A 25,024-nucleotide genomic window follows, 5' to 3' on the forward strand; every position below is an offset into this window, starting at 1 on the left:
GAAGGGGAGACATCCGGGAGCGAGCGGATGGATTCCTGGATACATGAACCTGGGGAAAGCATGAATACCAGCAGTTGAGGCTGACCTTGGGTAAGTGGAGAAGGGAAGACATCTGGCGGTAGACGGATGGAATCCTGGATACATAAGCCTGGGGAAGGCAAGAATACAGCTGACTTTGGGGAAGTGGGGAAGGGAGTCCACCTGAGGTGACACCAAGTGGACTCCTGGAGACACCGATCCGGGGAAGGCACTGACCTAACTCGCTGACCTTAGGTAAGGTCTGGGAGCGAGCGGATGGAGATACATGAACTTGGGAAGGTTGTTGTTGAGGCTGACCTTGGGTAAGTGGGGAAGGGGAGACATCCGGGAGCGAGCGGATTCCTGGATACATGAACCTGGGGAAGGCATGAATACCAGCAGTTGAGGCTGACCTTGGGGTAAGTGGGGAAGGGGAGACATCCTGGGGAAGGGAGCGACGGATGGATTCCTGGATACATGAACTGACCTTAGGTAAGTGGGGAAGACATCTGGGAGCGAGCGGATGGATTCCTGGATACATGTTGTTGAGGCTGACCTTAGGTAAGTGGGGAAGGGGAGACATCCGGGAGCGAACGGATGGATTCCTGGATACACGAACCTAGGGACGGCAAGAATACAGGTTGGTGAGGCTGACCTTGGGAAAGTGTGGAAGGGGAAACATCCGGCGGCGGACGAATGAATTCCTGGATACATAACCCTGGGGAAGGCTCAGGCTGGAAGGCAGAGATGAGAGGTGAGGCTGACCTTAGGGAAGTGAGGAAGGGGAGACATCCGGGGGCCCACGGATGGATTCCTGGACACATGAACCTGGGGAAGGCGAGGGGGGGGGGTGGACCTTAAAGACGAACCACTGGCCTCCACGTGGCAAGGTCTGGTAACTCAGAGATAACTCTGAGGCTGACAGTGGTCGCAAATAATTTTATTATTATTTTTATTATTATTGTTATTCATGATTTGCTAATTTAGATTCAAAAGCGTCAACCACGGTAGTGTTATTCCCACTCCAGCCTCCCTGACAGTAGCCACGGTGGTGTTATTCCCACTCCAGCCTCCCTGACAGTAGCCACGGTGGTGTTATTCCCACTCCAGCCTCCCTGACAGTAGCCACGGTGGTGTTATTCCCACTCCAGCCTCCCTGACAGTAGCCACGGTGGTGTTATTCCCACTCCAGCCTCCCTGACAGTAGCCACGGTGGTGTTATTCCCACTCCAGCCCCCCTGACAGAAGCCACGGTGGTGTTATTCCCACTCCAGCCCCCCTGACAGAAGCCACGGTGGTGTTATTTCCCCCTCCAGCCTCCCTGACAGTAGCCACGGTGGTGTTATTTCCCCTCCAGCCACTCTCATAAGAGTTACGGTAGTGTTCTTATTTGTGTTCATTCACCGGAGTTAACTCAACAGAAATAACGCTGAAACAACTAGAACTGTCAATAATATATGTTGGAGAGTGGTATAGCGAGGTGAAGATGGCAGGTCTCCTGGGTACACATGTCTGGTACTCTAACATAACGCAGGAAAAGACATCGGGCCGGGACAATACCGTGAACCTACTTCATTAACATTTCACCTACACAGTAGGCTTCTTTAGTCTAATACAGAGGCAGCAGCAGTGAATGTTACTGTACTCTGCTTCTGTGTTACTGTATTGATTTCCTGTGTTACTGTACTGCACTGTTCTTATGTATTACTGTACTGTTCTTCTGTATTACTGCACTGTTTTAATTTACTGATCTGCGTAACTGTACTGGTCATCTTTGTTACTGTACTGGTCTTCTTTGTTACTGTACTGGTCTTCTGTTACTGTACTGGTGTTCTGTGTTACTGTACTGTACTGGTCTTCTGTTACTCTACTGTACCCATTATTCTGTGTTACTGTATTGGTCTTCTGTGTTACTGTATTGGTCTTCTGTGTTATTGTTCTGTACTGGTCATCTCTGTTACAGTATTGGTCTTCTCTGTTACTGTACTGGTCTTCTCTGTTACTGTACTGGTCTTCTCTGTTACTATACTCTTCTTCTATGTTACTGTACTGTACCACTTCTGTGTTACTGTACTGGTCTTTGTGTTACTGTACTGTACCCGTTCTGTGTTACTGCACTGGTCTACTGTGTTACTATATTGGTCTTCTGTGTTACTGTGCTTATCTTCTGTGTTAGTGTACTGGTCTTCTCTGTTACTATACTGATCTTCTGCGTTACTGTACTGTACCCGTTCTTCTGCAGTGCTCTACTGGTCTTCTGCGTTACTGTACTGGTCTTCCTGGTCTTCTGTTACTGTACTGGTCTTCTGTGTTACTGTACTGGTCTTCTGTGTTACTGTACTGGTCTTCTGTGTTACTGTACTGGTCTTCTGTGTTACTGTACTGGTCTTCTGTGTTACTGTACTGGTCTTCTGTGTTAACATTGTCATGGAACGCCTTCCTCCTGAAGAAGAGAATGAAAAAATAACTGATGAATAACTTTTTGGATAATAAGTATGATAATTTTCTAATGATTTTAATTAAAAATAAATAAAAAATGGCGGCTGTGGTTCCAGTAGGATGTTGGGACATGAGTATCTTATTCCCAGGATGGTCTTCTGATGATGTTTAAGAATAAATGGTGTTGGTTATCCTGGGTGGCGGTGTTCGTCCTATGTTCTGAAAATCCTGCCACAATTTAGATTTCAGAGGTGAGGAGTCGTAATGTTCCACTACGTCCTTTAGACAGCGATCTTGCTCCAGTTAACTAGTGTCTACCCTGGTTAACCAGGCCAGCAGCAGAGCTGATAATCAAGAAAATAACACTGGTTATATAAGTGTTAAATAAGTTTAACATTGAAGAAAGACAAAGTGTGGTGTTCCACTTCAATGTCATTACTGGTAACCAGGTAAATCAGTAACAATGAACAGAAATATTCCTGGTAGATCAACCTACCTGATCAGGAGAAGAGTGGAGGTGAAGTGATTCACAAAGTTCAAACCACATCAGGTGAGGTTAATACTACCAGGAGTGCGAATTAAAGCAAATCAGACCTGAGGAACTGAAGTTTAGCCTCAGCCGCTAGATGGTAGTGCGGGCGGTAACACGCTAATGGTTCCTGGGTGTCTGAACAACCCTAACACCCACTTTTTAAGGGCTTTTTCCCCTCACAATATCCCCTTTCCAAAACTTATGGTCGGAGGCATTAAGTTAAAATACAGAGGGAAAAGTACTATGAACACCCTCGGCTCGGCCAATCTGAGAAGTGGTTTTCTGAGCCAGATATATATACAACTTTAAACTTATAGGACTGGATAGCCAAAGCCCATCATAAAAGTCGGCTATTGGAACCTTTGAAGTTTCCCAGGTACATCAGTGGCTTGTGATCTGTTTCAAGCACAAAGGGTTTTCCGTATAAGTAGTATTTGAACCTACTTATAACCCATACCAATGTATAACATTCCTTCTCCACAGTGGAGTATCTTCCCTCGGCAGAAGCTTCTTACTAGTGGAAGATATAAGGAAGTGAATCTCATCATAATACTGTAGTAGAACAGCCCCGAGTCCTGAATGGTTGGCATCTGTTCTGAGACAAAAGACTTTATTAATATCTGGTTGTTTTAGAACAGGAGAGTTGGAAAATATTCTTTTAATTTGTTCGAAGCTTCATCAGCCTCTTCTGAAAACACAAGAGGTTCTTTTACATTCTTTTTTAAATAGTCTGTGAGAATGGAAGTCAGACCTTTTAAATTATTTACAAAAATTCTATAGAAATTTACTGACCCAAGGAAACTTCTTAGCAATTTATTTGTAGTGGGGAAGGAGCTTTCTAGAACTGCTTTCGTCTTGTTAGTAAGATGTGATAAATTGTCAGAAATAATAAACCCAAGGAATTGTACCTTCAAATATCTAAGAAAACACTTACGTGGTTTAATTGTAAGGCCATGAGCTATTAGTCCTTTTAAAACCAGCGACAGTGTAGCAAGATGATCCTCCCAGACACGAGTCATGATGTAAATATTATCGAAATACACTGAAACATTCTTGAGGTCAGAAAGAACTATTCTCATAAGCCGGATATACGTGGCACACGCGGTGACCAAGCCGTAAGGCATTGTGCGATATTGCATTATTCCTCTGAGTAGGGAAAGCCGTGTATGGTTTAGAGTCTGGGTGTAATGACACTTGATGGTACGCTTGTGAGATGTCTAATTCAGAGAAGAATTTACAGTCATGGAATTTATACAAGTCATGATCGATTACTGGCATGGGCTCAACGTCCCATTTAGTGATAACATTTAATAACGAAAATCATGAGCCAGTCGGTAAGAATTGTTTTTTTTTTTTAACCATGACAACTGCTGAACAGAAAGCTGATTTAGAAGGTTCTATGATATTTAACTTTAAGAGTTTGTCAACTTCGTTATCAAATGTTTTCCGTAAGCGAATGGAAACAGGATAGATTTTCCGTCCTACTGGTTCATGAGCTGACAATCTTGTGTACAACGGTAGTGGTAAGTCCTGGGATCGAAATAAATGGTATAAAATACCGACACAATGGAAATATAAACACATTTGCAGTATAATGTGATCCTTTATTAACAATGTTTCGCCCACACAGTGGGCTTTATCAAGTCACAAACAGATCTAGATCTTCCACCTGGGTGGAAGGTACGAGAGTATTTATAGTCAGGTTGAGAATGCTGGGTCAGGTGGAGAATGCTGCATCTGATGATCTACCTTCCACCCAGGTAGATCTGGTTGTGATCTGAAAAAGCCCACTGTGTGGGCGAAACGTTGTCAATAAAGGATCACATTATACTGCATATGTGTTTATATTTCCAAGTCCTGGGATCCCTGTGAATACGTCTGATAAAGTATTTACTCTGGCACTTACTTGAGACTTTTGTTTTCTAGATAGTTCACTGTTGATGTTGATGTTGGAGGATGATCCGTTAAGATATGAAGCAGCTGCACCGATTCTGTGTGAGACTCGTCATCTATAATACAAACTTTATATTCACAAGAATCATTACTGTTAACTAAGATGTAAGACACAGCGTCTTCATCAAAGGAGTTTAAACGAAGGTTAACTTCTCTCCGGTGGTACAGTTTCAAAATATTGACATGATACATTCTTTCCTTACCCTTGACATCCAAGAGATAATCTACCTTATTACAGACCTTTACTTCTTCATCCGGTCCGCACCAGGAAATATGATTGCTGAGTGTAATATTTAAGTTGCTCCATGAAAGGAAGGGGCGAGTTGCAGCGCTTTTTGTGGGTCCTTATCTCTCCTGCAGTGCTCCTTGTGGGTCCTTATCTCTCCTGCAGTGCTCCTTGTGGGTCCTTATCTCTCCTGCAGTGCTCCTTGTGGGTCCTTATCTCTCCTGTAGTGCTCCTTTTTCTTTTCACTTCTACTACTACTGCTATCACTGCTACGACTACCACTCCTTTACTATTATTTCTGTCTATTCTGCTACTATTACTACTACTACTGCCTCTCTTCACTCCCTTTTCTGTCTCTTGTGGCACAAATTACTCCCACTTCTTCCACCACCATCATTACCACTTCCACTACTTCTCTTCCCACCTCTCTTTCTCCCGTCACTGTCCTCCTCACCTATATATACTGGCTCACTCACTCTCTTCATAAGCTTTTCTCTCTGCTATGTGCAGGTTATTTGTGTATGAGCTGAAGATGTTATATGCACAGCGTCTGCAGTCTATAATGAAGTGATGAGAATACTTGTTCGATGAAAGAGAATTCCTCCTCGAGGAATTCACTATTACAGATTTCAAGGTCTTGAAGGAAGAAGGTTATGATAACGTCACGTTTAGTTTTGGTGTTGTGGTGAGAGTAGAAATGAAGATCCTGCTGGTTGGTCGGTTTTCGCTAGACTTTAAAACGTAAGTTCTGCAACATAGCTGAACCTCTTGCCAGGAACTTCTCCAGCGTTGTCCTAAACAGCAACAAACCTACTGGCCCATGCTGGGTAGGTCTTTCTCAACTCCAACCTTTTCTGAGCAATCAACTTCAACATTCTCCACCTGACTCTTCACATCATTATGCTGCCTATATATACTCACGTACCTGCTTAGGTAGATCTGTGTGTGACTTGTGGGAGAAACGTTGTCTATAAAGAATCGCGTTATAAGAACATAAGAAGGAACACTGCAGCAGGCCTTCTGGCCCATGCGAGGCAGGTCCAAGTCTCCTATCGGCTTAAGCCAATGCCCCAACCTAGTCAGGTCAGGTCACACTCACTTAACGAAGGAACACGGCAACTGATCTAGTAGCACAAGCTAATCAGGTCCAACTCACACCCACCCACAAGCACTCAAGTATTTATCTAACCTATTTTTAAAACTACACAACGTTTTAGCCTCTATAACTGTACTCGGGAGTTTGTTCCATTCATCCACAACTCTATTACCAAACCAGTGCTATCCTATATCCTTCCTGAATCTGAATTTTTCCAACTTAAAACCATTGCTACGAGTCCTGTCTAGGCTAGACATTTTCAGCACGTTATTGCATCCCCTCTATTTATTCCTGTCTTCCATTTATACACCTCAATCATATACCCCCTAATTCTACGCCTTTCTAGAGAGTGCAGATTCAGGGCCCTCAGTCTGCCCTCATAGGGAAGATTTCTGATACATGGGATCAACTGTGTCATCCTCCTTTGTATGTTTTCCAGAGCATTTATATCCATTCTGTAATACGGTGGCCAGAACTGTGCAGCATAATCTAAATGAGGCCTAACCAAGGATATATAGAGCTGAAGAACATCCTGAGGACTTCTATTATTTATACTTCTTGATATGAAGCCAAGGATTCAGTTAGCTTTATTGCGAACACTTATGCACTGTTGTCTTGGTTTCAGATTACTGCTAACCAGAATTCCTAAATCTTTTTTACTATCCGTAATATTAAGATCTACATTATTTATTTTGTATATGGCATGATTATTTTCCTGTCCAACATTTAGAACTTTGCATTTGTCTATATTAAACTGCCTCTGCCACTTCTCCGATCACTGCATCAGTCTATTCAAATCTTCTAATGTCCTCGTCAGAATGAATTCGACGGCCTATTTTGGTGTCATCGGCAAACTTGCTTATGTCGCTCTTTATACCCTCATCAATGTCATTTATGTAGATTGTGAACAACAGGGGGCCCAACACTGACCCCTGTGGAACACCGCTCGTGACGCTTCCCCACTGTGATTTCTCCCCATTTATGTAAACTCTCTGCTGCCTATTTGCCAACCATGCCTCTATCCAGGAAGAAAAAATTCTCCTCCTATTCCATGTGCCTTAATTTTACCTCAAAAGTCTCTGATGTGGGACCCTGTCAAAAGCCTTACTGAAGTCCACATACACAATATCATATTCATTACCATGATGTACCTCCTCAAATACCCTAGTGAAAAAAGTTAATAAATTCGTAAGGCAGGAACGCCCCTTTGTAAAACCAAGATGAGATTCGTTGATTAATTTATGCTTTTCAAGATGGCTACGAACTGCCTCGGCAATTATTGATTCCATAAATTTTCCCACTATGGAGGTAAGGCTTATTGGTCTATAGTTCGAAGCCAAGGACCTGTCACCTGCTTTGAAAATAGGTATCACATTTGCCATTTTCCACTTATATGGCACCATGCCAGTCTGTAGTGATATGTTGAAAAGATTAGCCAAAGGTTTGCTAAGCTCCTCTTTACATTCCTTTAGAACCCTTGCGTACAGTTGATCAGAGCCTTCGAATTTGTTAGGTTTTAATTTATCTATTTGTCTAAGGACCATGTCACTTGTGACTCGAATCGTGTATAGATTATTATTATTATATTGCATGTGTGTCTACTTTTCCATCGTGTCGGTAATGTATAGCATTTATCTCCATGTTATGTTAATATCTTTTTAATATAGCAAAGCATAATATAACAACCCTCTCTACCAAGAAAAAACAAAACAATATAAAAGAAGGTAGGAAGCTTGGTGGCCAAGTTGGATCATCGGGAGGTAAAGTTTGTTGAGTCACCAGGTCAAGTCTTCCTGGAATACTTCTAACTTACATTTTTATTGTATTTTTGTCATTCAATCGTAGAATTAACGAGGGGAAAATGTGAGTGGTGCATTGAGGAGTCTGTGGAGACTAACAACATTATCCATGGAAGCAAAGATGGGAATGTATGAGAGTATAGGATGCTCTTATATGATGTGCAGCAAGAAGACTGGAGACATGAGCATGAGTGGTGAATGTTGCAGCAAGAAGACTGGAGACAGTGTGAAGCCTGAGTGGTGAATGTTGCAGCAAGAAGACTGGAGACAGTGTCATGAGTGGTGAATGTTGCAGCAAGAAGACTGGAGACAGTGTGAAGCCTGAGTGGTGAATGTTGCAGCAAGAAGACTGGAGACAGTGTGAAGCCTGAGTGTGCAGCAAGAAGACTGGAGACAGCATGAGTGGTGAATGTTGCAGCAAGAAGACTGGAGACAGTGTGAGTGGTGAATGTTGCAGCAAGAAGACTGGAGACAGTGTGAACTGAGTGGTGAATGTTGCAGCAAGAAGAAGCATGAATGTTGCAGCAAGAAGACTGGAGACAGTGTGAGTGGTGAATGTTGCAGCAAGAAGACTGGAGACAGTGTGAAGCCTGAGTGGTGAATGTTGCAGCAAGAAGACTGGAGACAGTGTGAAGCCTGAGTGGTGAATGTTGCAGCAAGAAGACTGGAGACAGTGTGAAGCCTGAGTGGTGAATGTTGCAGCAAGAAGACTGGAGACAGTGTGAAGCCTGAGTGGTGAATGTTGCAGCAAGAAGACTGGAGACAGTGGAGACGTCATGTCTGAGGTCAATGTAGAGAATCCATAGTATGGAAATTAGGAGGAGGTGCGGGATTACCATAACAATTATACATGTAGAGAGGATGGAACGAAATAGAATGGCTTCGAGAGAGTATAAATCTATAGTGGAGGGATGGCGGGGTCGGGGTCGGCCTAGGAGGAGTTGGAGGCAGGGGATAAAGGTTTTGTGAGGGAGATGCTTGGACTTCTAGCAAGCATACATGTATGTTAGATAAGAGCGAATGGAGACCAATTATTTTTAGAACTTGACGTGTTGTTTGTGTGTGAGCAAGGTAATATTTATGAAGGAATTCAGGAAAACCGGCAGACCGGACTTGAGTCCTGGAGATGTAAAGTACAGAGCCAACACTCTGAAGGAGGGGTGTTAATGTTGCAATTTCATAACTGTGGTGTGAGTGCGCCTCTGGCAAGACAGTGATGGAGTGATTGATGAAAGTTTTTCTCTCTCGGGCCACCCTGCCTTGGTGGGTCACCCTGCCTTGGTGGGTCACCCTGCCTTGGTGGGTCACCCTGCCTTGGTGGGTCACCCTGCCTTGGTGGGTCACCCTGCCTTGGTGGGTCACCCTGCCTTGGTGGGTCACCCTGCCTTGGTGGGTCACCCTGCCGATTAATACAGCTATAAGTAGAACCCTTCGTGAGAAAGGGGATTCTACTTATACCTGTATTAATCGTCTCCTTCTAGATTCCCCCATTTCCACGAAGATATTCCTAACAGATGATCATTGGAGAAGATAAGACGAAGCTATTACTTCTTTATATTAATTTCCGAAGAGATACACTGAGAAAGAGATATGAGTGTCAGTTGATTATAGCAGTAAGCTAATTAATGAAACAGCTCGGTATATACAAGTTTATTGTTATGTGCTAGCTTCAAGTGTATAAGTACTTAAACGGGATGGATAATAACCTGTGCGCAGATACACTACGAATACTATATATAGATTAATAGATTATAGCAGTGGCTTGATATATATATATATTATAAATTATACTAACTTCAGCTAATTAATGAGATAGATAATAACCTGTGAAGATACACTTGATATATATATATATATTATGAATTATACTAACTTCAAGTATATAAATACTTAAGTGATATAGATAATAACCTGTGTGCAGATACACTATGAATATCATATATATATTAATGGATTATATGATTTACAAGATTATGAATGATTCGAGAAGGATTTACATTTAAAGAAATGTATATATATATAGACATTAAGGAGGATGGGAGAATTTGTAAAATTAAATACGCAGTTTTTATGATGATCGAAGTTTATTTGTTTGAGAGATTAAAGTTGTAGATTCAAAGTAAAGCTAAAGATTAGCATTTCACTTACGTTGAAAAGGTTGTCGCAGGGGTGACTTATTTTGGTTGTTATGAAGACTTGCTAATTATTATGATTAGGAAAAATATTTTTAGGTTTAAGTAGGTAATTAAGGAAATAATAGTTTGGCGATAGATAATAGTACTGTACAGGAAAGTTGAAATATATTGGTGAAATAAGTGGGAAGTATTAGTTAAATTAAGTACCTTGTGTATTAGGGATATTTTACATTAAATATTTATAATATCTTCCCGAAATAAGAAGAGCTAAATTAAAGGTCGAGTTTTTGTGGTAAAAAAATTCAAAACCTTATTTTAGTAGTGAAATGTTAATCGAGTCTTAAGATATCTGGTTTTTTTTTTTGAAAAAAATTCAATTTTTTCTTTGCATTAAGGTAAGGCAAGGCTTAGGAACAGAGGGGGCTAGCTCTTTGTTTAATTATTTTAGTTATAAAAATAAATAGAAAGGTATGTTTAACTAGGCTTAGGGGTAGCTATGTTTACAGGGAGTTATATCTGAAATACAAGGAGAGAAGTATTTATTATTTTTTAAGTAGGTAGGAAAGACTTTTTATGAATTTAGTTTAAAGATTTAAAGTGAGTATATTAGTATATAATTTGTTTGTTTTAAATAAATTTTGGAGAATTAATGAGATTTATTGAAGGGGTGATGAGTGTAAGGAATTCGGCAAATAGGGCTCTTCCGCCTGTTTATCAAAAACATGTCTGTATGAGAGTTATATAAAGTCTGACCTGCCCATTGGGGACTAAAAGGCCGCGGTATTTTGACCGTGCGAAGGTAGCATAATCATTAGTCTTTTAATTGGAGGCTGGAATGAATGGTTGGACGAGAAGGAAGCTGTCTCTATCTCGGAGATTGAATTTAACTTTTAAGTGAAAAGGCTTAAATAAGTTAGAGGGACGATAAGACCCTATAAAGTTTATACATGAAGTTGGTTAAGAGTGATTTAAGGTGTTAAAGTTTATTATCAGCAGGGTGTTTAGTTGGGGCGACTAGGATATAAATTATATAACTGTTTTTTGTTTAAATCAGAGATATTTGTTCATATGATCCCTTTTTAGGATTAGAGAATAAATTACTTTAGGGATAACAGCGTAATTTTTTTTAAGAGTTCTTATCGACAAGAGAGTTTGCGACCTCGATGTTGAATTAAAAATTTCTCTGTGGTGTAGCGGTTACAGGAGAAGGTCTGTTCGACCTTTAAATTTTTACATGATTTGAGTTCAGACCGGCGAAAGCCAGGTTGGTTTCTATCTTCTAAGGAGTTAGAGGTTATTTTAGTACGAAAGGATTAAGTAATTGAAATAGTTTTAATAAAAATCAGAAAAAAGCAGGGACTTTTCTTTAATCTCCAAAATTAATATTTTAAGTAAACTATTTTCTGTTAGAATTTTGAGGGTCGCAGAGGTCTTGATGAGATATTAATAATACTGACAATAACAATTAAGGTAAGTAAGAGGTATAAAATTACTAGAGTAGTAAGAGGGAAAGAAGTGATGGAGTAGATGGAACTGGTTGATAAGGTGGCTAAATTTGTTTTATTCCTTAGAATTAAGAATAGCCTAGATTTGGAAAATTTTGATGGGAGAAGTAAGAGATCTAGAAAGATTAAGGTAAAGGATATGGGTAAGGACAGGGTGATTAGTAGACTGGATTTAAAATGAATTTTAAAGGCTTCGTTGGAAGCAAGAGAAGAGACATAAATGAACAAAATTAATATTCCTCCTAGAAAAATTAGAAATAGAATATATGAGAATCAGTAGGAAGGCCCGAATAGGCCTGAAAGAGCACAGATAAGAATAGTTTGAGTGAGTAGGACTAGTCCTATGGAAAGAGGGTGGGTTAGAGTCGTGAATAGGACAGCAACTCTCAGGGTAAGAGGAAGAGTGAAATATAAAATATTATAACTGATTTTGTATAAAGTTCTAAAAATGGGCTTTATCTTTGGTTTACAAGACCAAGATTTTTTGTTTAAACTACTAGAACCTTTCAATTTAAATAGTTTAGAGTAAAACATCGGGTTGTGGTATCGAAGATATAAGAAAGTTATTTTAAATCATGATGTGGGGTGCCTATAGTCATTTAGTGAGTTTAGTGTTTTTGTTATTTAGGGCATTGGGTTTTATTTTATTTAGTTTGGTGAGAATAAGCTTGAGGTCTTCTTATGTAATTGAGTGAGAGCTTTTTTCTTTAAATTCTTCTTCTGTTGTAGTAACTTTGATTTATGATTGAGTAAGGTTCTTATTTTTAGGGGTGGTTTTATTTATCTCCTCTATGGTAATATACTATAGGGGGGATTATATGAGCGGGGATAAGAGGTACAGGCGATTTATATATTTAGTTTTTGGTTTTGTTTTATCTATAGGGGCTTTGATTATTAGCCCGAATTTAATTAGAATCCTTTTAGGTTGGGATGGATTAGGGTTAATTTCTTATGTATTGGTAATTTATTACCAAAACGAGAAATCAGCGAATGCAGGTATATTGACAGTTTTGTCAAATCGGATTGGAGACGTTGGGATTTTATTGAGTATTTCTTTATTTTTTATGCTAGGGGGTTGAAATTTTATTTTTTATGAAAGGTATTTGAGTGGGAATTTTTTATTATTGAAAATTTTAGTGTGTGTTGCTGCTATAACTAAGAGAGCTCAAATTCCGTTCTCGGCTTGACTTCCAGCAGCTATAGCTGCTCCTACTCCAGTTTCAGCTTTAGTTCATTCTTCAACACTAGTTACAGCTGGCGTTTATATTTTGATTCGCTTTAGTGGGGCTTTAAGAGGTTCATGTGTACAAAGGGTTTTGTTGATTGTTTCCTGCTTAACCATATTTATAGCGGGCTTGGGGGCTAATTTTGAGTTTGATTTGAAAAAAATTATTGCTTTGTCAACTTTGAGGCAATTGGGCGTGATAGTGAGTATTTTATCTTTAGGGTTTGCTGATTTAGCTTTTTTTCATTTATTAACTCATGCTTTATTTAAGGCTTTACTGTTTATGTGTGCGGGGATGGTAATTCATAGAGTTAAAGAGTGTCAAGATATTCGTAATATGGGTAGGTTAGTGACATGTATACCTTTAACTAGGGTTTGCATGAATTTAGCTAACCTGGCTCTATGTGGGATACCTTTCTTGGCTGGATTTTATTCTAAAGATTTAATTTTAGAAGTTGCATTTATAAGGGAAGTTAATATTTTTAGATTTTTTTTATATGTTTTGAGTACTGGTTTAACAGTATGTTATACATTTCGATTAATTTACTATAGAATAAGAAGGTTTTCTAATATAAGGTCTGTAATAATTGTCAGGGAAAACCATAGAAAAATGTTAAAGGGAATAATGACATTAAGGGTTGGGGCGGTAACAAGGGGGTGTGTATTAGCTTGAGTAGTGTTCCCAGAGTTCTATATGATTTGTTTGAGGGTTTCTTTAAAAATTTTAGCTTTATTAGTGAGGAGGTTAGGGGCCCTTTTAGGGTATATTGTTAACATGGTTGGATCAAGGACTAGTTTAAAGACTGTCAAGTTTTATTCTTATACTATGTTTGTAAGGTCTATGTGGTTTATGCCGATTTTGTCGACTTTTAGGGCACCCCGTTGAAGACTAAGGAGTGCGGAGTCTTTTTTTAAGATTGGAGATAAAGGTTGGTCAGAATATTTTGGGGGTGAGGGAGGATTTGGCGAGGTGATAAAAGGTTCTATTTACTTACAGTTAAGACAAGATAATATGATTATAGTTTATATAAAAGGATTTTTTATTTGAATTATTGTCGTGTTTTTTATTTTTATTTAATAATAACCTATATATTTTAAATTAGAATTTTGCATTGAAGCTGCAAAGGTGGTTATTAGTCTGTAGGTGATATTTTTAGAAGGGAAATCTTCAGTTTTACATTGAAAATGTAATGTGTTTTTTACACTATAAAAAAGAGAAGTGAACGGAATTCAACCGCTCGGGAAATAAGTTAGAAGCTTTTTCACTGACTTAGTTCTCCTTGACAGGAAAAAATTCAATTTTATCATTAACAGTAATATGCCTCTGGTTTTGGCTTCTGTCAAAATAAACTAGAGGTTTGGAACCAAAATTCAGGTCGAAACTAAACGCAATCTTTCGCTTTCTAATTTGAAAAAGGTTTATAAACACTTTATGAATGCAACTCATATGTCATTATTGACTACATTTCCAGTTAGATCATTCTAAGGCACCTTTATACCATTCATAGTAGAGGCCTATGAGAAGGATTAGGAGGAAAAACAATCCTGTAAATCTTCAAGAGAAAATATTTGTAAGGGGAGAGATATGGGCCAGAGGGAGAATTAATGTAATTTCTACATCAAAAATTAGGAAAATCACAGCAATAAGGAAAAATCGAAGCCTAAAAGGTAGCCGAGCTGAAGTCTTAGGATCGAATCCACACTCAAATGGGGATATTTTTTCTCGGTCTATAACGGTTTTTTTCGATAGAATTGAGGATAAGGCTATAATTAAAGTTGTAATTCTGAGAGTGAGAAGAGCGATCAGGTTGGTAGTTAGAATTAATTTTTCTAAACAATTAGACTTTCTAGTTGGAAGCTAGACGTACCGTTAATACTAAAAAATTATCTCCCTCATCAGTAAATAAAAACATAAAGGAATAATCAAACTACATCAACGAAATGCCAATACCAAGCTGCGGCTTCAAATCCAAAGTGGTGGTTGTTAGAGAAGTGACATTTGAATAGGCGATAAAAACAGACTGTTAGGAATGAAGTCCCAATGATCACATGAAGACCGTGGAATCCAGTTGCTACAAAGAAGGTAGTCCCGTAGACTGAGTCTGCGATGGAGAAAGATGCTTCTAAATATTCATATGCTTGAAGGGAGGTGAAGTAAACTCCGAGGAGGATGGTTAATCCTAGACTTTGTATAGCTTCGTAATGGTGTGAGTTAAGGATTGCGTGATGTGTTCAAGTTACTGTTGCTCCCGATGAAAGTAGAATAGTTGTATTAAGAAGGGGAACTTGGAAAGGATTGAAAGGTTGAATACCTCTAGGTGGTCAAAATATTCCGATTTCAATTGTAGGTGCAAGACTTCTATGAAAGAATGCCCAAAAAAATGAGAAGAAAAATAGTACTTCAGAGACGATAAATAAAATTATTCCCCACCGGAGGCCTTTTGTGACGGCTTGGGTATGAAGTCCTTGATATGTTCCCTCTCGAGTTACATCTCGTCACCATTGAATTATAGTTAAAAAAATAGGAATAAATCTAAAAAAGAGGAGGTCTGGATTAAATTGATGAAATCATTTGATGAGCCCTGATGTTAAAAGCATAGCTCTAATTGATCCGGTCAAGGGTCAAGGTCTTATGTCAACTAAATGAAAGGCATGGTGTCTATGTGATGACATTAATTTACTTCACTGGCATAAAGAGTTCTGAGAACTGCAAATACATAGGATTGGATGATTGCAACAGCAGATTCTAGTATAAGGAGAAGAATTTGGGCTAAAATGAGAAAAATTAATAGCTTAGGGGATAAAGAGGGCCCTATCCTTCCAAGTAAAGTAAGGAGGAGGTGACCTGCAATTATGTTTGCTGCAAGTCGGATGGCCAATGTGCCTGGTCGAATAATATTCCTAATAGTTTCGATGAGGACTATAAAAGGTATAAGCGTATTTGGGGTCCCTTGAGGCACTAAGTGGGCAAACATGTGCTGGGTGTGGTTTAATCATCCAAACAAAATAAAGGTTAGCCATAAAGGTAGAGCTAAGGTTAGAGTTATTGCCAGATGTCTGGATCTGGTAAAGATATAAGGAAGGAGGCCTAAAGAGTTATTAAAAAGAATGAAGCTAAATAATGAAACAAATAAAAATGATAGGCCTGGGTTAGAAGGTCCTAAGATTGTCTTAAATTCATTGTGAAGGGTTGATACAATTTTAAATCACAGATAAAGTCACCGGGATGGGGAGGTTCAGAAGAGAATCGGAACGAATAGGAACCCTAAGAATGTTGATACTCAGTTTAGATTAAGTGAAAGGATACATGAGGATGGTTCAAAAATGGAAAACAGTCTTGCTATCATTTTCAGGGTTTTTCTAGAATTGTTGATGTGTGGGTGAAAGTTTCTGTTTTAATTGGAAGTTTACAGAAGAAATTAATGATAAAGAATAAAATATACCCAAGGGTGAATATAAGAAAGAGATTTAGTCAAAGTAAAGGTCCTATTTGAGGCACTCTAAAGTACCATAAGAGTGGTAATTTTAATTTGACAAACTAATGTTATTTTTTAACTAATTTTAGTCTCTAGAAGTAGGAGAACTACTTTTTTAGGTTTAAAAGACCTAAACTTTATAAGTTATCTGGAGAGAAATTTAATTATGAATTTCTAGAAACTCAATTCAAGAAAGAGTCTACCGAAATTCTTTCAATTAGAATTGGTATAAATCTATGGTTAGCCCCACAAATTTCGGAACACTGACCGTAGAATAGGCCGGGTCGGTTTAGGAGAAACCTAACTTGATTAAGTCGCCCTGGGATGGCGTCGGCTTTTACTCCTAAGGAAGGAATAGTTCAGGAATGGATTACGTCTGCTGCTGAAATGATAAGACGAATTTGAGTATTTAAGGGGATAGGGATTCGGTTGTCAACATCTAAAAGTCGTAAATTTGAGTCTATACTATAGGGTGCCATGAAGGAATCAAATTCGACATCTAGAAAGTCTGAATATTCGTAAGATCAGTATCATTGATGTCCGATGGTTTTAATTGTGACCCTCGAGTTATTGGTTTCGTCCAATAAGTAGAGTAACCGTAGTGAGGGTATAGCGATGAAGATTAAGATGATAGCAGGTAAAATAGTTCAGATAATTTCAATTTCTTGGTTTTCAAGTAAAAATCGGTTAATAAGTGAGTTTAGTGCTGAATTAATTAAGATATAACCTACTAATGTAGTGATGAGGATGAGAATAAATATTGTGTGATCGTGGAAATACGTTAATTGTTCTATAAGCGGAGAAGCACTGTCTTGGAGTCCTAGACATCCTCATGTTGGCATTTCTAAAAGAAGGTAGTTTCTTCCTGGTAGGAGCTTAAATCCTATACATCTGTCTGTCATTTTAGATAGTTAGAAATTAGAGGAATTTCTGCATACCTGTGATCAGCGGGCGGGAAAGGGTGCTGCCATTCAATGGAGGAAGGTAGGAAGGCTGGCGAAGTAATGTTACGTTTTGATATTAAAGCTTCTCAAACAATAATTATGAACCAGAAAACAGCTACTAATGAAATGAGAGATCCGATGGATGAGACAATATTTCATGCTGTGTAGGCATCTGGGTAGTCTGAATATCGTCGTGGTATACCATTTAATCCTAGGAAGTGTTGAGGAAAGAAGGTTAAGTTTACTCCTAAAAATATAGTAAAGAAGTGAGGTTTTAATCATGAAGAATTCAGAGAAAATCCAGTGAATAGGGGGAATCAGTGAACAATACCCCCGAAAATTCCAAATACAGCTCCTATGGATAGAACGTAGTGGAAGTGAGCTACAACGTAATAGGTGTCATGAAGAATAATGTCGATTGAAGAGTTTGCTAAGATAACTCCTGTTAAGCCACCTACTGTAAATAAGAAAATAAAACCTAAGGTTCACAGGAGTGAAGGAGTGTATGAGAATTGAGAGCCTTGAAGAGTTCTTAGTCATCTGAAGATCTTAATTCCTGTGGGAATAGCAATAATTATGGTTGCTGATGTAAAGTATGCTCGGGTGTCTACATCTATGCCTACAGTGAATATATGGTGAGCTCACACGAGGAATCCTAGAATTCCAATTGCTGTTATGGCATAGATTATTCCTAGTGTGCCGAATGCTTCTTTTTTGCCTGATTCTTGTGTGACGATGTGTGAGACTATGCCGAAAGCTGGTAGAATCAAGATGTAGACTTCGGGGTGCCCAAAAAATCAGAATAAGTGTTGGTAGAGAATAGGATCTCCTCCGCCAGCAGGATCAAAGAAAGTAGTGTTTAAATTCCGATCTGTAAGAAGTATAGTAATTGCCTTGGTGGGTCACCCTGCCTTGGTGGGCCACCCTGCCTTGGTGGGTCACCCTGCCTTGGTGGGTCACCCTGCCTTGGTGGGTCACCCTGCCTTGGTGGGTCACCCTGCCTTGGTGGGTCACCCTGCCTTGGTGGGTCACCCTGCCTTGGTGGGCCACCCTGCCTTGGTGGGTCACCCTGCCTTGGTGGGTCACCCTGCCTTGGTGGGTCACCCTGCCTTGGTGGGTCACCCTGCCTTGGTGGGTCACCCTGCCTTGGTGGGTCACCCTGCCTTGGTGGGTCACCCTGCCTTGGTGGGTCACCCTGCCTTGGTGGGTCACCCTGCCTTGGTGGGTCACTCTGCCTTGGTGGGTCACCCTACCTTGGTGGGTCACCCTGCCTTGGTGGGTCACCCTGCCTTGGTGGGTCACCCTGCCTTGGTGGGTCACCCTGCCTTGGTGGGTCACCCTGCCTTGGTGGGTCACCCTGCCTTGGTGGGTCACCCTGCCTTGGTGGGTCACCCTGCCTTGGTGGGTCACCCTGCCTTGGTGGGAAACGGACGATGTGTTAATAAAAAATAAAAAAAACAGTAATAATAATAATAATAATCTGACATTACTACAAGTACATGATACAATTATTACAGACCAGCTGACAGACATTGTTGACGGGATCCATCCAGCTGATCAAGTGATAACAATAACTATTAACTACTAGATGAACAAGTGATAACAATAACTACTTACTAGTAGGTGAACAAGTGATAATTACTTACTACTAGGTGAACAAGTGTTAACAATAACTACTCACTACTAGGTGAACACGTGATAATAACTACTCACTACTAAGTTAACAAGTGATAACAATAACTACTTAACACTAGGTGAACAAGTGTTGCTGTTCTGTACTGGTCTTCTCTGTTACTATACTGGTCTTCTCTGTTACTATACTGGTCTTCTCTGTTACTATACTGGTCTTCTCTGTTACTATACTGGTCTTCTCTGTTACTATACTGGTCTTCTCTGTTACTATACTGGTCTTCTCTGTTACTATACTGGTCTTCTCTGTTACTATACTGGTCTTCTCTGTTACTATACTGGTCTTCTCTGTTACTATACTGGTCTTCTCTGTTACTATACTGGTCTTCTCTGTTACTATACTGGTCTTCTCTGTTACTATACTGGTCTTCTCTGTTACTGTACTGGTCTTCTCTGTTACTATACTGATCTCTGTTACTATACTGATCTTCTCTGTTACTATACTGGTCTTCTCTGTTACTATACTGGTCTTCTCTGTTACTATACTGATCTCTGTTATTATACTGATCTTCTCTGTTACTATGCTGGTCTTCTCTGTTACTATACTGGTCTTCTCTGTTACTATACTGATCTCTGTTATTATACTGATCTTCTCTGTTACTATACTGGTCTTCTCTGTTACTATACTGGTCTTCTCTGTTACTATACTGGTCTTCTCTGTTACTATACTGGTCTTCTCTGTTACTATACTGATCTCTGTTACTATACTGATCTTCTCTGTTACTATACTGGTCTTGTCTGTTGCTATACTGGCCATCTCTGTTACTATACTGGCCTTCTCTGTTACTATACTGGTCTTCTCTGTTACTATACTGGTCTTCTCTGTTACTATACTGGTCTTCTCTGTTACTATACTGGTCTTCTCTGTTACTATACTGGCCTTCTCTGTTACTATACTGGCCTTCTCTGTTACTATACTGTGAACAAGTGATAACAATAACTACTTAACACTAGGTGAACAAGTGATAATAACTACTCACTACCTGGTAAACAAGTGATGATAACTACTTACTACTAGGTGAACAAGTGATAACAATAAATACTTGCTACTAGGTGAACAGGAGCAACAAGTTTCAGGAAACCTGCCGGGATTGATCCACTGAGCATATTATTACAACTGTCAGCCTCAGAGTTATCTCCGAGTTACCAGATCTTGCTACTTGGAGGCAAGTAGTTCGTCTTTAAGGTTCATTTACTGTGTTTTTGATGGTTTCCCCAGGTTCATGTGTCCCCTCACATATTCTCCCTTCCTCACTTCCTATCCAGGAGTCCATATGTGTCTTCTCAGACATTCTCACTTCCTCACTTCCCTTCCTACGCTTGCTATCCTGAACTCCCTATCCTACACTTCCCATCCTACACTAAGTCTTCCCCAGGTTCATGTGTCCAGGAGTCTATCTGTGTCCCCTCAGACATTCTCCCTTACTCACTTCCCATTCTACGCTTCCTATCCTGAACTCCCTATCCTACACTTCCCATCCTACACTAAGTCTTCCCCAGGTTCATGTGTCCAGGAGTCTATCCGTGTCCCCTCAGACATTCTCCCTTCCTCACTTCCCATCCTACGCTTCCTATCCTATACTTCCAATCCTTCACTTCCCATCCTACACTAAGTCTTCCCCAGGTTCATGTGTCTAGGAGTCTATCTGTGTCCCCTCAGACATTCTCCCTTCCTCACTTCCCATCCTACGCTTCCTATCCTATACTTCCTATCCTTCACTTCCCATCCTACACTAAGTCTTCCCCAGGTTCGTGTGCCCAGGAGTCCATCTGTGTCACCTCAGACATTCTCCCTTCCTCACTTCCCATCCGACGCTTCCTATCCTATACTTCCCATCCTTCACTAAGTCTTCCCCAGGTTCATGTGTCCAGGAGTCTATCCGTGTCCCCTCAGACATTCTCCCTTCCTCACTTCCCATCCTACGCTTCCTATCCTGAACTCTCTATCCTACACTTCCCATCCTACACTAAGTCTTCCCCAGGTTCATGTGTCTAGGAGTCTATCTGTGTCCCCTCAGACATTCTCCCTTCCTCACTTCCCATCCTACGCTTCTTATCCTATACTTCCTATCCTTCACTTCCCATCCTACACTAAGTCTTCCCCAGGTTCGTGTGCCCAGGAGTCCATCTGTGTCACCTCAGACATTCTCCCTTTCTCACTTCCCATCCTACGCTTCCTATCCTATACTTCCCATCCTACACTAAGTCTTCCCCAGGTTCATGTGTCCAGGAGTCTATCCGTGTCCCCTCAGACATTCTCCGTTCCTCACTTCCCATCCTACGCTTCCTATCCTGAACTCTCTATCCTACACTTCCCATCCTACACTAAGTCTTCCCCAGGTTCATGAGTCCAGGAGTCCATCTGTGTCCCCTCAGACATTCTCCCTTCCTCACTTCCCATCCTACGCTTCATATCCTATCCTACACTTCGCATCCTACACTAAGTCTTCCCCAGGTTCATGTGTCCAGGAGTCTATCTGTGTCCCCTCAGACATTCTCCCTTCCTCACTTCCCATCCTACGCTTCCTATCCTATACTTCCCATCCTTCACTTCCCATCCTACACTAAGTCTTCCCCAGGTTCGTGTGTCCAGGAGTCCATCTGTGTCCCCTCAGACATTCTCCCTTCCTCACTTCCCATCCTACGATTCCTATCCTATACTTCCCATCCTACACTAAGTCTTCCCCAGGTTCATGTGTCCAGGAGTCTATCCGTGTCCCCTCAGACATTCTCCCTTCCTCACTTCCCATCCTACGCTTCCTATCCTGAACTCCCTATCCTACACTTCCCATCCTACACTAAGTCTTCCCCAGGTTCATGAGTCCAGGAGTCCATCTGTGTCCCCTCAGACATTCTCCCTTCCTCACTTCCCATCCTACGCTTCCTATCCTATCCTACACTTCGCATCCTACACTAAGTCTTCCCCAGGTTCATGTGTCCAGGAGTCTATCTGTGTCCCCTCAGACATTCTCCCTTCCTCACTTCCCATCCTACGCTTCCTATCCTATACTTCCTATCCTGCACTTCCTATCCCAACTTTTGCATCTAAGTCTTCCCCGGGAATTCATCCGTGGGCCCCCGGATGTCTTCCCTTGAAGTCTAGTGATGCCTCACCTAGTCCTACCCCCCGGTCCATGGTCAGCAGTCCCACCCCAGGTCCGTGGTTCCAGGTATTCACCCTTTACCACTTCCCTGAGGTCAGCAAGTCCCACCCCAGGTCCGTGGTTCCAGGTATTCACCCTTCACCACTTCCCTGAGGTCAGCAAGTCCCACCCCAGGTCCGTGGTTCCAGGTATTCACCCTTCACCACTTCCCTGAGGTCAGCAAGTCCCACCCCAGGTCCGTGGTTCCGGGTATTCACCCTTCACCACTTCCCTGAGGTCAGCAAGTCCCACCCCAGGTCCGTGGATCCAGGTATTCACCCTTCACCACTTCCCTGAGGTCAGCAAGTCCCACCCCAGGTCCCTGGATCCAGGTATTCACCCTTCACCAATTCCCTGAGGTCAGCAAGTCCCACCCCAGGTCCGTGGTTCCAGGTATTCACCTTTCACCACTTCCCTGAGGTCAGCAAGTCCCACCACAGGTCCGTGGTTCCAGGTATTCACTCTTCACCACTTCCCTGAGGTCAGCAAGTCCCACCCCAGGTCCGTGGATCCAGGTATTCACCCTTCACCACTTCCCTGAGGTCAGCAGTCCCACCCCAGGTCCGTGGATCCAGGTATTCACCCTTCACCACGTCCCTGAGGTCAGCAAGTCCCACCCCAGGTCCGTGGATCCAGGTATTCACCCTTCACCACTTCGCTGAGGTCAGCAAGTCCCACCCCAGGTCCGTGGTTCCAGGTATTCACCCTTCACCACTTCGCTGAGGTCAGCAAGTCCCACCCCCAGGTCCGTGGATCCAGGTATTCACCCTTCACCACTTCCCTGAGGTCAGCAAGTCCCACCCCAGGTCCGTGGATCCAGGTATTCACCCTTCACCACTTCGCTGAGGTCAGCAAGTCCCACCCCAGGTCCGTGGATCCAGGTATTCACCTTTCACCACTTCCCTGAGGTCAGCAGTTTTAACCAGCCTTGAAGCACTGTCCATATATGATATTACTACACAAGTGTATTAATATCAGTATACGAAGGTAGACGTTATTACAGAGGAGGACACGCAGATAATCTGCGCTCTGTAATAACATCCTCCTGGACAGACTCGAACGTCGACTACCTGAGACATGAGAGATCTCTATCACAGTTCGTCCACCAAGAACTGGCCACTAGTGAAAATCTGGAACATATATTTATATTTAATATTTTTCCTATGTTAATTATTAGCGTGATTAATTATTTAGTTGTATAAGTGCATTTGTGAACGTATTTAGGTTCGTAGATTAGTGTTGTTGTGTGAACGTTAGCGACGCGTGACGCGTCAAGCGCTGAATTATTCGAAAAATACGAAAAGAATTGAAAAATGAGTTAATGTTAGCGAGAAAGAGGTGATGAATCTGGTAATATTTTGGTTTTATGTCTCGTATCTGTACGATAATTCTCTAAAAAAGTTACCGTAATTTTAATAAATGAGGTAAAAGCGTAATTGTTGCGACGTATACCATAACAGTAGTACATTTGTTGTCATTTTTAGACATTTTTCGTCATTTTTTGTTCATATTTTAGTGCCAAATACTACAAAATACAAATTGGATTATTATTATTATTATAATCAAGGGGGAAGCACTAAACCCGTAGGATTATACAGCGCCTATGGGGGGATGGAAGGCATTCAGGCTTAATTCAGGGAACTGGAGCACAGATCCAACTGGAGCACAGATCCAATTCCCTAGATCAAGAGCCCCTCACCAGCGTCAAAATACAAATTGGAAAACTCTGTCAGTGGCTGTTGGTAGAGCTGCTTCACCCACAAGAGTCTCAGTGCTGACTAACAGTCGACAGGAAGTGGAGGTGTGCTGCTCTGAGTGACCACAGCAGACCCTAGTGGCCCGCAATTTTGCCACATATTGTGCAAATTTGATATACAATGCCTCGCCCGAAGAGACAGTATTCGCATACGATCAGCCGGAAGCGATTAGAAATGATGAAAAAAGCTAAATAAATGAAGGCAGCGGCAGGTAGAGCAGATGACTCCTTGCTGCCATCACCACAACACATTTGATGTATTGTACAGAGGAATACGTATAATAGTTGGGTATACATGCCAAAAGCCCCTTTGTATGCAGAGCATTTCAGGCCGAATGGCGAATAATTGATGTTTCTGAAACCTAGTCACTTGTTGAACAAGTAAAGCGAAAGCCTAAGATGACCTGTGTAGTCAACACCTCGATGGCCACCCTAGATGCTGGCAGCATCACCGTGGCCACCCCAGATGCTGGCAGCATCACCGTGGCCACCCTAGATGCTGGCAGCATCACCGTGGCCACCCCAGATGCTGGCAGCATCACCGTGGCCACCCCAGATGCTGGCAGCATCACCGTGGCCACCCCAGATGCTGGCAGCATCACCGTGGCCACCCCAGATGCTGGCAGCATCACCGTGACCACCCCAGATGCTGGCAGCATCACCGCGGCCACCCCAGATGCTGGCAGCATCACCGTGGCCACCCCAGATGCTGGCAGCATCACCGTGGCCACCCCAGATGCTGGCAGCATCACCGTGGCCACCCCAGATGCTGGCAGCATCACCGTGACCACCCCAGATGCCGGCAGCAGCACCGTGGCCATCCCAGATGTGGCCACCCCACGTGGCCGTGGCAGACCTAGAGGAATGAAGCGTTAACTAGGTGACTCATCTGTGGCCACAGTGACCACGCCTTCACCCATATATACATCTATCTTGACCTCACCTGTGGTTACATATGTGACAACCTCACCACAAATGACCATATTTCCTGCGGCCACCCTAGACATGGCCACCCCAGATGTGGCCACCACTGTCCCCAGCTCAGCTGTCACCATCTCAGCTGTCACCATCTCAGCTGTCACCATCTC

The 25,024-nt window shown here is 41.7% G+C and overlaps 4 pseudogenes across 3 annotated transcripts; 1 reads left to right on the forward strand and 3 right to left on the reverse strand.

Annotated features, from left to right (window-relative positions):
- Nucleotides 1–10,570: 10,570 nt before the first annotated feature.
- Nucleotides 10,571–16,383, reverse strand: LOC138851390 (cytochrome c oxidase subunit 3-like; annotated as a pseudogene). The gene has a single exon (XR_011391191.1). The product of XR_011391191.1 is annotated as a cytochrome c oxidase subunit 3-like (transcript).
- On the reverse strand, nt 10,571–17,234 carry LOC128702831 (cytochrome c oxidase subunit 2-like; annotated as a pseudogene). The gene has a single exon (XR_011391192.1). The product of XR_011391192.1 is annotated as a cytochrome c oxidase subunit 2-like (transcript).
- On the reverse strand, nt 10,571–24,757 carry LOC138851391 (cytochrome c oxidase subunit 1-like; annotated as a pseudogene). Its single transcript, XR_011391193.1, has 2 exons — nt 24,659–24,757; nt 10,571–18,241 (listed from the first exon to the last, which is right to left on the reverse strand). The product of XR_011391193.1 is annotated as a cytochrome c oxidase subunit 1-like (transcript).
- Nucleotides 12,279–14,027, forward strand: LOC138851389 (NADH-ubiquinone oxidoreductase chain 5-like; annotated as a pseudogene).
- Nucleotides 24,758–25,024: the final 267 nt, after the last annotated feature.

The sequence above is a fragment of the Cherax quadricarinatus genome, unplaced genomic scaffold (assembly GCF_038502225.1).
Source record: "Cherax quadricarinatus isolate ZL_2023a unplaced genomic scaffold, ASM3850222v1 Contig479, whole genome shotgun sequence".
Classification (NCBI taxonomy): Eukaryota; Metazoa; Arthropoda; class Malacostraca; order Decapoda; family Parastacidae; genus Cherax; species Cherax quadricarinatus.